This window comes from Carlito syrichta, unplaced genomic scaffold, assembly GCF_000164805.1.
Source record: "Carlito syrichta isolate Samal-C Ts95f unplaced genomic scaffold, Tarsius_syrichta-2.0.1 Scaffold306319, whole genome shotgun sequence".
NCBI lineage: Eukaryota > Metazoa > Chordata > Mammalia > Primates > Tarsiidae > Carlito > Carlito syrichta.
Window position 1 is genome coordinate 216,345 of NW_007250415.1, and position 11,668 is coordinate 228,012.

Below are 11,668 nucleotides of genomic sequence, written 5' to 3' on the forward strand. Positions count from 1 at the left end.
CCAAGTTGCCCAGGCGGGTCTCGAACCCACAGGCTCAGGCAATCCACTCACCTCAGTCTCCCAAAGTGTGGGATTACAGGCTGAGGCCGGCTAGCCTTTTCTCTTTTTATGATCACCTTATCTTGAGTAGTTTATTGAATTTTTAGGGGCTTGGCTGAGACCTCTTACAGGTCTGGCATGTGTGCCAGGGGCATGCCAAAGTCTCTCTCCTTTATCCCACACACATGTAGCCCTGATTAGGAATGGAAAGGACTGAGGCTTCCTTAAATTCCTGTAGTGAAAGCTAACCTGTGCCTCAGTTTCCACTTCTGTAAAGTGAATGACAGCTTCCTCTGCCCTGCCTGCCACAGAGCAAGTTGTTGAGAATTTTCAAATGAAAAAATATACTCATTTACTTATTGAGCCCCTGCTATACATTAGGCCTGTTCTAGAAGCTGGGGAATATAGTGGTGACCAAGACAGATAAACAAATCAATACAGAATATAACGTCAGGTAGTTGATACATGCTTATGAAGGAAAATAAAGTAGAATCAAGTGTGGGGACCCGTTTTAAATTGAGCTGTCGGAGATGTAAGAAACGTGTAAGGAGGAGCAACTCATCTTCACCTCCCTCAGTTTCTCCCCTGTGGTCCGTCTGACCCTTTTGTATCTGGCCTTTGGGTCCCACCATGAAAGAGGGACACTGTGGTTGGTTTTTGTTATGTGCAGCCAAATGCAATCCTAATGGGTGTGAATAATTAGACAGACAGGCTGGGGAGAGATGACCAACTTAGCTCAGAAATTCCCTCCTCCATCCCCTTCCTTTGCTCATGGGGAGCCATAAGCAAAGACCACTGAGAGCAGCCCTCTGGGTCAGGCCCAGGCCCGTGCTAGTTTGCTCTCAAACCCATATATTAAGAGCATCAGTGTAATATACCATACTGATCAAGACAAAACCCAGATGATCATCTCAATAGACGCAGAAAAAACATTTGACCAAGTCCAAATGCTCTTATGTTAAAAAATATTCAACAGACCCAAGAGCACACAAGAAATGTCTCCACCTGATCAAGGCCATCTATGAAAATCCCACAGCTACCACCTTACTTTATGGTAAAAGACCAGAAGCTTTCCTTCTAACATCAGGAGGCTGGAGCCAGGGCAACTAGGCAAGACAAAGAAATAAAAGGTGTCCAGATTGTAAAGGAAGAAGTAAACTATCTCTGTTCATAGATGACATGATATTGTATATAAAAATCCTAAGGAATATCCAACAAAATCTGTTAGAACTAATAAATGAGTTCAGCAAGTTTCCAGGATCCAAGATTAATCTATGAAAGTCAGTTATATTTCTACAAATAAAAATGAAATTAAAAACAATTTTGTTGACAATGGCATCAAAAATAATAAAACACTTAAGAATAAAAAAGTACAAGACATTTACTTTGAAAACCACAAGGTATTGTTGACCTAAATAAATAACAGAAGTATCATGTTCATGGGTTGGGAGACCTAGTGTTGTTAAGATGGCAATACTCCCTAAATTGATCTACATATTCAATGCAATCCTTATAGGAGTTCAAGACAGGCCTGGGACAAGACCTCATCTCTACAAAAAAAAAAAAGAAAAGTTGTGGTGGCGCACACCTGGAGTCCCAGTTACTTGGGAGGGTTAGGCAGGAGAATTACCTGAGCCCAGGAGTTTGAGGTGGCACTGTGTGATCATGACACTGTCCCAATACATAAGATAAATAAATAAATAGACAAATATATTTTAGATTCTAGCTTGGGCTAGAGGGATATGGAGAACTTTCTCCAGGCACAGATGGTGTTCAGTGTAGGTCCAGGGAGGATGACTGGAGGCAGAAAGAGGACAGATACTCAGCTTCCCACTAGTGTTGCCAGGGCTGTGGGTTAGAACTAGACCCTTTAGGGCTGGGTGTGGAGGCTCACGCTCGTAATCCCAGCACTTTGGGAGGCTGTGGAGAGAGGATTCCCTGATCCCAGGGATTCGAGACCAGCCTGGGGAACATGGCGAGACCTCGTCTCTACAATACATAATTATAAAAAAATTAGCCCGGTACGGTGGCATGGACCTGTAGTCCCAGCTACTTGGGATGCTGAGGTGGAAGAATTGCCTGAGACCAGGAGGTCGAGGGTGCAGTGAGCTGTGATTGTGCCACTGCCCTCCAGCCTGGGCAACAGAACAAGACTCTCAACAAAAATAATAATAACTAGTCATTTTGGTATTCAAGTGTTCTGCTGAGAGAGAAATGGGGCAAGTCATCGCCATCACATTTTGTTGCCACAACTTTTCTCTCAGGGAGGAGCTGGGCGCTACACTTCAGCCTCACCTCAGATATTAGGAGTGAGTCTGCAAGTCAGCCCAGGCTCTCCTTGGCTGAGCCAGTAATTCTGCATCCAAGTGAACAACAGGCGCTGGCCAGTTAGAGCCAGCAGCTCAGTGGGGCTGAATGTTTTCTTCTCATCGATATTTGATTCTTGCGGATTAACAGATGATGTTTATTTCATCCTTTGTGCCTTTGTGTTCTTTTCAAATTGTCTACAGGGACGAGGTATCTGATGAAGGCAGTATGAGGAAAACCATAATCAGTATGATTCATGCCCGTGCTGCCCTTTGTCTAGGCTTTTCCTTCTCGTTGTCATGTGGCTCGGTCAAGATAAAGAATGTTTGTGAGCTGTATCAGTCAGGGTTCAGTTGGAAGAAACACAAACCACACCAGCATCCAGAAAAGAAGTCGGGGGACTTAGAAAGTCATTGGAAGGGTTGGAGTGGGTTGTAGGTGGGATCCCCAGGAATGAGTCCAATGTCACCAGCATGGTGGCCGCAGGAGGGAGTGCCGGTGTGCTGGAATATTGCACAGCAGACACAGATTCTCCCTGACCTTGCTTGTTCTGGCAGTGGCTAGGTTCATGGGAAAATGTTCCTGTTTCATTTCCTCCCCCCAGACTTGGGCCAGGGCATCTCATTCCTAATTCACATCTTCAACTAGCTGCCGAGGAGTCTGGGGAATGTAATTTCAACTTTCCAGCCTCTGGGAAGGGTCCTCTTGAAGGAGGTCAGGGTGGATGTGGATGAGGCCAACCCACTAGGACCGGTCTCCTTACATCAAGATCTTTTTTATCTATCTATCTATCTATCTATCTATCTATCTATCTATCTATCTATCTATCTATTATAGAGATGTGGGGTACTATTCAGGGTTAGATATATAAACATTAATCACGCAGATACCCTTGTTGACGAGGTATGCCCCTCCCTCCCCTAGCAGTTTCCCTCAACTGCCAATCCCACCCCTACCTTCCCTGACTGTTTTCCACTACTGCCAATCACTTTCTTAGAGCATTATAATTGTTCAAGATCCATTTATAAGTAAGAACATATGGAGCTCAGTTCTTTGTTTCTGTGATAAATCACTGAGTATGATCGACTCCAAATCCATCCAAGTTGCTGCATAGTCCATATATTTGTCTTTCTTTATGGCTGCATAATATTCCATTGTGTATATGTACCACATTTTTTTAATCCAGCCCAGCTTCAATGGGCAACACGGTTGGTTCCATGTTTTTGCTATTGTGAATAGAGCTGCAACAAACATACGTGTGCAGTTATCGTTGTCACAGAATGATTTGAGTTCCTCCGGGTATATTCCCAATAGGGGAATTGCTGGGTCATATGGAAGGTCAATATCTAATTCTTTCAGAAATTGTCATACTGTCTTCCAAAGAGGTTGCACTAGTCTGCATTCCCACCAGCAGTGTAGAAGCATTCCTTTTTCTCCACATCCTTGCCAGCATCTGTCGTTGTTTGTTTTATTAATAATGGCTATTCTTACAGGGGTTAGGTGGTTTGGATTTGGATTTCTCTGTACATCAAGATCTTAACATTTAATTTGGTTTAGTGCTTAACTTGAGATTCTTGGCCGTCCGTTTATTTTTGTCAGTATAAAAATTATATTTGTGGTGCGAAATGATTTTTTTCTGTCTGTGGCGTCTGTCCCTTGACCTCTGAAGTCTTGTCTGTGAATGTGTGTGCTCTTGAAAGCTGGAGAAGTGGTTTCCTGGTGAGCAGTCCTCAAATCTGCTCCCAGAGCTTTGCATTGGGCTGAGAGTGACACAAGCCAACTCCTTTTCTATGTGAGTTGAGAAAGATCTGTGTGTTACAGGAAGAAAGCACTTCCAAGTAATTTATTTATCATCATGAGCACTTCTAGGAGAAAACAATAGAACTGGAAAGTGGAATTTTTTTTTTCCAGTAAAGAATCAGCTGCTCAAGAACAAATCCAGAGGTCAAGAAGCATTTGATTTGTTTTGTTTGAGTCGGGGTCTCCCTCTGTTACCCAGGCTGGAGTGCAGTGGCACGATCCTGGCTTGCTGCAGCTTCAACCTCCTGGGCTCAGGCAATCCTTCTGCCCCAGCCTCCTGAGTAGCTGGAACTACAGGCGTGCACCACCATGCCTGACTAATTTTTTTTATTTTTTGTAGAGATGAGATCTAGTGTGTTGCCCAGGCTGGTCTCAAACTCCTGGGCTCAAGTAATTCTCTTGCCTGGGCCTTCCAAAGTGCTGGAATTATAGGCGTGAGCCCATGTGCCTGGCCTGATTTCATTTTATAAGATACTTTCTATAAATTATTTCAAGGAATTAAAAGCATGGGATATTCTCTTGTCTGTACATATTCTGTATATTATGAGAATTCTACTTACCTCTCAGTGCCCCAAGCGAGGAAGAAAAATTGGACTTGTATGTCTTAAATGTCAGCCATCTTGGGTTTACAAGAGGGAGGGATGTTGCCTTGTTGGAAGGAGGCAGTGTCCTTGCTAGGGACAAGCTGATTTTGGTTCACTTCCTCATCCCTTTCCCCCATCCCTGCCTGCCTAAGTTGGACTGGGAGGCGGTAGCTGCAGGTTTCACTCCAACTTTGGAAGGTTTTAAGGAGAAAGGTTATTGGCTGAAAGCTGAGAAGGCAGTGTGGGTAAAATGCCATTATTCCTAACATCACCTTGTATGGAATATCACCCCTCCTAAGTACTGATGGTCTCTTGGAATTCTGAACCCTTTCCCTCACTAAGTTTAAAACAAAGAAACTATTTGCTGGCTAGTCGTGGTGGCTCACACCTGTAATCCCAGCACTTTGGGAGGCTGAGGCAGGAGGATCAACTGTGGCCAGGAGTTTGAGACCAGCCTGGGCAACATAGTGAGACCTCATCTCTACAAAAAATGAGCTGGGCACGTTGATGCACACCTGCACTCCCATGATATGGGAACCTGAGGCGGGAGGATTACTTGGGCCCAGGAGTTTGAGGCTGCAGTAAGCCATAATCTAGCCACTGCACTCCAGCCTGGGTGACAGAGTGAAACCCTATCTCATAAAAATAATAAATAAATAAATAAATAATTTGGGAATTGGAAGGGAGATGGGAGACTCCTCTACTCTGTGACCGAAACCTCCCTTAAGACAATGTGTTACATCACACTCCCAATGGTGGCATCCAGAATGTTAAGTCAGGCCCGCCGAGGATGTGGGTGTCTTGGTGTGTGATCCAGTGCCATGAGAAAGATGCAAAGAATTTTACAGAAGTTAGATTAGAAAACATAGTTAGCTGGGCTTGGTGGCTCAGTCTGTAATCCCACGCTTTAGGAGGCTGAGGTGAGTGAATTGCCTGAGCCCGCGGGTTCAAGACCTGCCTGGGCAACTTGGCGAGACCTCATCTACAATAAATCAAAAAAAAAAATTAGCCGGGCGTGGTAGCGCGTGCCTGTAGTTCCAGTTACTCAGAAGGCTGAGGCGGAAGGATTGCTGGAGTCCAGTAGGTCGAGGCTGCAGTGGCCGGGAGCGGCCACTGGACTCCAGTGTGGGTGACGGAGTGAGACTCCAACTCAAAAAAAAAAAAAAAAAGAAAACATAGTTTATTTATAAAGCAAATGAGAGAGAGAGAGAGAAGAGGAGATTCACCTCCCCAAGGTAGGGGAGGAGGCCAAAGCCAGGAAACACGGCCAGGCCATGGCTCAAAGAGCACATGGTCACATCATAGCTTAGCAAGGCAATGGCAGCTGGTTACTCGTGGTTGAGTCCTTTTAATCCTTCCCTTTGATGGGGGAAGGTCATTAGGGTGATTGGATGGTGGTCTGCTCCATGTCATCACAAAGGGGCAGGAAAGCGCAGGTCCTGACATCAGATGATGGACAGCAGTCAGATGGGTGAGTTAGTCACATGATTGCTGCCATGGTAGTGAGGTCTGTGTCATGAAGGTCACAAAGGGCTGATTAGGTTAACTTAGGACTTATGGGTAGAGGCAAATACTTGAAATAGAAAAGCTAATTAGTACAAAACAAGCTGGGGAGGGGGTCATAAAACAAATTATCAACAGCTACCTCTGAGAAACTGGTTCTGTCCTTGGCTAGAGATTAGAGGGTAAGTTAAATGAACTGCTAGAAAAACATGAGGTTTAGGCCATGTTAAAATGGCTGCTCAATGGGTATATTAAATCCATATGATGTTCTTTCACTATGTTTACTAGGGAACTCCCACCACCACCAGAACAAAAAAAAAAAAGGGAAAAAAAAAAAAGTGAAAAAAAAAAAAAGTGAGCCGTGGAGCAGTACATATTGAGTGCTCCCATTTGTACAAAAAATAAAAAATAATACATGATGCTGTGTGCATAGAAAAAGGATCCTAGAAGACTTGTTCAAAGCAGTGACTGGCTCTGAGGTGTGGGGTGTTGTGTGAGTCTCTGGGGTTATAAATCATACCCAGGCAGGTGTTATTGTTGCAGTAAAACATCAGTACCGTTCCCAGCAAAGCTGCCCTAACACGCTGTCTGCCTGTTAACAGGTTCTTGTTTTGATAAGACCTTCAGAATCTGGCCTGGACAGCTCATCTTCTGGTCTGTGGGCATTCTTATCAGTTGAGAGGACAGTCACCTGTTAAGGCAGAGACCTGCCCCTTCCTTGAAACACAGCTCCTTTCAGCCAGGGCCTAGTGCCTGAGATCTCACCATCTGACCACATTTCCAGGGAATTGCAGTTTCGCTCAGAAGGGCCCGGCCCTCAGGTTTCACCTTGTGGGCAACCTCTCCTGGCGGAAATCTTGTCTTATCCTGAACGTAAAGGCAAGACCAGAGATGACTAAGAATGAGGGTCACTAAGGGCAGGAAGAGGGGCAAGTGAGTGCTTGAGGGATCAGCCTGGCTTCTGTTTCCATGGTTTTTAATGTTTTACTTTGAGATTTATTATTTCCCATTTTATGCCATCTTATTAGCTTATTTTTTGAGAGCCACGAAAGGAACACTTGGAAAGCAACAGGATGGAAGATCTTCAGGCCCTGCTATCTGCCTGGCACCCACACTTTCTTGCAGGACAGTCAGGAAGATCACAGTGAGTGCTTCTCCAGCAAAAAGGAGGACATTCTGGTGGGTTCCTGACTCAGGAGACAGGCAACTGAAGCGCGAGTCCTATTGGAGTTAGTCGGGTGGGGACAGCTTTGCTGGGAGCGGTACTGATGTTTTACTGCAATAATAACACCTGCCTGTGTATGATTTATAACACCAGAGACGCACACAACACCTCACACCTCAGAGCTAGCCACTGCTTTGACCTGGAGACCCAGTCTGCTGAGTGGCTGAGGGTGAAAAAGAGTGTGTTTTTCTGCGGCTGCTGTAACAAATTGCCACCAACTTGGGGACAATAGAAATGTATTCTCTCACAGGAGGTCAGAGGTCCAAAATCAAGATGTTGGCTGAGGTTGGCTCCTTGTGGAAGCTCTGAGGAAGAAGACTCCCTGCTGTGACTTTCTCCTGGCTTCTGGGGATTGCTGGCAGTCCTCAGCATTCCTTGGTTTGTGAATGCATCACTCCAGTCTGTGTAGCCTTCTTCCTTCCGTGTGTCTCTGTGGACCTCAAATCTTCTTTCTTTTATAAGAACACCCATCAGGCCTGGCGTGGTGGCTCACCTATAATCCTAGCGCTTTGGGAGGCCAAGGTGGGAGGATTGCCTGAGCCCAGGAACTTGAGATCAGCCTAGGCAGTGAGCCTAGTGAGACCTCATCTTTACAAAAAATAAAAAAAAAATTAGCCGGGTGTGGTGGTGCATGTCTGCAGTCCCTGTTATTCGGGAGGCTGAGGTGGAAGGATTGCCTGAGCCCAGGAGGTCGAGGCTGCGGTGAGCCATGAGTGTGCCACAGCACTCCAGTGACAGAGTAAGACTCCAACTCAAAAAAAAAGAGAGAGAGAGAGAGAATATCTGTTGTTGGATTTAAGGCCCACTCCAAATCCACAACGATCTCATTGTGAGAGCCTTAGCTTAATTACATCTGCAAAGACCCTTTTTCCAAATAAGGTCACATTCACAGGTTCTGGTTGTTAGGACTTGGACATATCCTTTTGGGGGTCATTATTAGCCCACGACAGAGAAGGACCCAACACAACTGAGGACAGCTGCTACTTTCCTTCCCTTCAAGCTACTGCAATAATTAGTCATGACGTTGTGGAGTGACGGTGACTTAATCAATTGCATAGCTTCATATCTGTAAAAGAGGTCCAAATCCAGGGGCTAAGATGGCATCTTTTCAATCAATTCAGGCCTGACTGGGCTGGGGCAGGGAGTGTAATGGGGCCCATTTGCAGAAAAAACTGAAGTGCTCAATGGAAGGAGAAATAGATGGGCGTTTGGGGCAGGTGGTTAACCCATCCTTGGACATTCCCTCCTCCTCTCTGCTTTCAGTCACTCTCAGGCCTGTGCTGGTGGGGAAATCCCCCACACTCCCCAAGTGGTAGGGCTTGCATCACATTTGTTCAAGGTCCAGAGAACTGGAGTCATGACTTGGCATTCCTTTTGTGACAGAGAGGAACCAGCTGTGAAGCTGGAATTGCTCTGTGAGACAGAGACGACCCAGTGTTTGGAGCCCAGTGTAAACAGGAGGGAGCTTTCCATAGGTACCCGGAAGTTGTCACCATGGGAGAGATTCCAAGAATCTTCCCCTCATACTCCCTTTGACAAACAGGGCCTGTTTCTATAATTCACCTGGTGGGGGACCATGCAAGAGACACACTGTTAACTGACTTGCAAAAACCGTGTTTATAAATAATACACGGCGACTGTGAAAAACTTGGAACATTTGGCAAAGAATAAAAAGGTAAAAATCACCTGTAATTTTATTCCAAATGAAAGCCATTTAAAATACTTAGGTGATTATATTTCCACTAAAAACAAATGTGCGTGTGTTTTCATATCATTTGGATTATTCTGCAGATGTACTTTTATATCTGATGTTTCCATTTAACATCGTGTCAGAGCACATATCCATGGACATAAATTGTGTGTGTGAGGTGCGGTTATCATTAATAGTGAAGCTAAACATTTATTATGCATTTATTTATTTTTATTTTTATCGTTTTGAGTCGGAGTCTTACTCTGTCACCCAGGCTGGAGGGCAGGTGCACAATCACGGCCACTGCAGTCTTGACCTGCTGTGCTTCCACCTCAGCCTTCCACCTCAGCCTTCCAAGTGGCAGGAACTATAGGTGCTTACCACCGTGCCTGGCTAATTTTAAAATTTATTTTAGAGATGAGGTCTCTCCAAGTTACCCAGACTGGTCTCGAACCCCTGGGCTCAGGCAGTCCTCTCACTTTGGCTTTCCAAAGAGCTGGGATTACAGGCGTGAGTCACTGCACCTGGCTTTCTTATGTGTTTATTATTTTCAAAATTTGCATTCATTTTTGTATTTTATTTTGTAGTGACAGGTCTCACGATGTTTCCCTGACTGACCTTGAACTCCTGGGCTCAAGCAATCCTCCCGCCTTGATCTCTCAAAGTACTGGTGTGAGCCACCATGCCGGTCAAATATTTATTTATTTTTGAGTTCTTTATAAAATAAAAAGAGTAACCCTTTGCCTGTATCATGTATTGCAAATCATTTTTCCTAGTCTAGTTTTGTTTCCTTGTATAGTGTTTTTGCCATGTACAAGTTTATAATCTTGACTTTAGCCAAGTCTATCATTTTTTTCTATATGTGATTCCTCTCATTATTGTTTTTATTCTTAGAAAGTCCTTCATTTAAATTTAGTTATTTACCTACTTTTTAAAGTTTTTAAAGATGGTATTAATTTGGCATGCATTGCTTCAGTCTATCTGGATTTTTTTTTTTTTTTTTTGAGACAGAGTCTCGCTCTATTACCCAGGCTAGGGTTTAGTAGTGCAACCATAGCTCACTGTAGCCTTGAAGTCCTGGGCTTAAATGAAACCTCCTGCCTCAGCCTCCTGAATAGCTGGAACTACAGGCGTGTGCCACCATGCTTGGCTAATATTTTTATTTTTTTTGTAGAGATGGGAGTAATACTATGTTGTCCAGGCTGGTCTCAAACTCCTGGCCTCAAGCGATCCTCCTGATTCAGCCTCCTAGAGTGCTGGATTACAGGTGTGAGCCACTGAACTTGGCCCTGGAAATTATTTTTTTGGACTGTATACATAGTGTGGATCTAAACGGATCCTCCCTTGCCCTCCAGTCAATTTCTCCAACACCATTTGCAGCATAATCTACCTCTTTTACTGGTTTGTGAGTTTCTTTCTCATACATGAAATTCTTGTATTAGTTGAAATGGTTTCAGAGCTATCTATTTTTTTCCCATTGATTTGCCTATTTATTATTGTCAATACAGCCTTTTTACTTCCTTAGTTTTGCAATACATTTAATACTTAGCAGAAGAAGTGTCTCCTCATCCCAATGATTTTTTCCCAAATATTTTATAGTAATCATGCTTGCTACTTTTCCAGGTGAAATATAGCTGGGGAAATTTTGTAAATTTCTAAATTTACATTGTGTTCAATTCTTCTAGAATTTCAACTGAAAGTGTAGAGAGCTATGAATTAATCAGGGAGGAACTGAAATTTTTTTCATGAACTTTTCATTCAAGAATACAGATTTTAAAATATTTACTTAAATCTTCTATGTCTGTTATAGATCTCACACATTTATTTTTGTATTAGGTGTGCTTTTAAATTGCTATTATGGTTGCACTATTTTCTGCCATCACACCTTCTAACTAGTTATAAATGGAAACATTTGCTGTTTTGGTGTATATTTATTTTGCAGATAGGCTCTTTTGTGTTATTAGTTTTTTTTTTTTTGAGTTGAAATCTCACTCTGTCACCCAGACTGGAGTGCAGTGGCACACTCCCGGTCACTGCAGCCTCGACATGTGGGGCTCCGGCGATCCTTCTGCCTCAGCCTTCCAAGTAGCTGGAACTACAGGCGCGTGCTACCACACCCGGCTAATTTTTGATTTATTGTAGAGATGAGATCTCACCAAGTTGCCTGGGTGGGTCTCGAACCCGCGGGCTCAGGCAATCCACTCACCTCGGTCTCCCAAAGCACTGGGATTACAGGCTGAGCCACTGAGCCTGGCCATGTTATGTTATTAATTCTAAAAGTTTCAGTTGATTCCAGTTTTCTGGGTGTGCGGTGATATTTTTGTGAGTGGTAATGATTTTGCCTTTATCTCTATTTCTACCTCTATTTATCTATTGGTCTTCTTTTTTTTTTTTTTTTGAGTTGGAGTCTCACTCTGTTGCCCAGACTGGAGTGCAGTGGCTGCTCCCGGCCACCGCAGCCTCGACCTGCTGGGCTCCGGCGATCCTTCCGCCTCAGCCTTCCGAGTAGGAATTACAGGC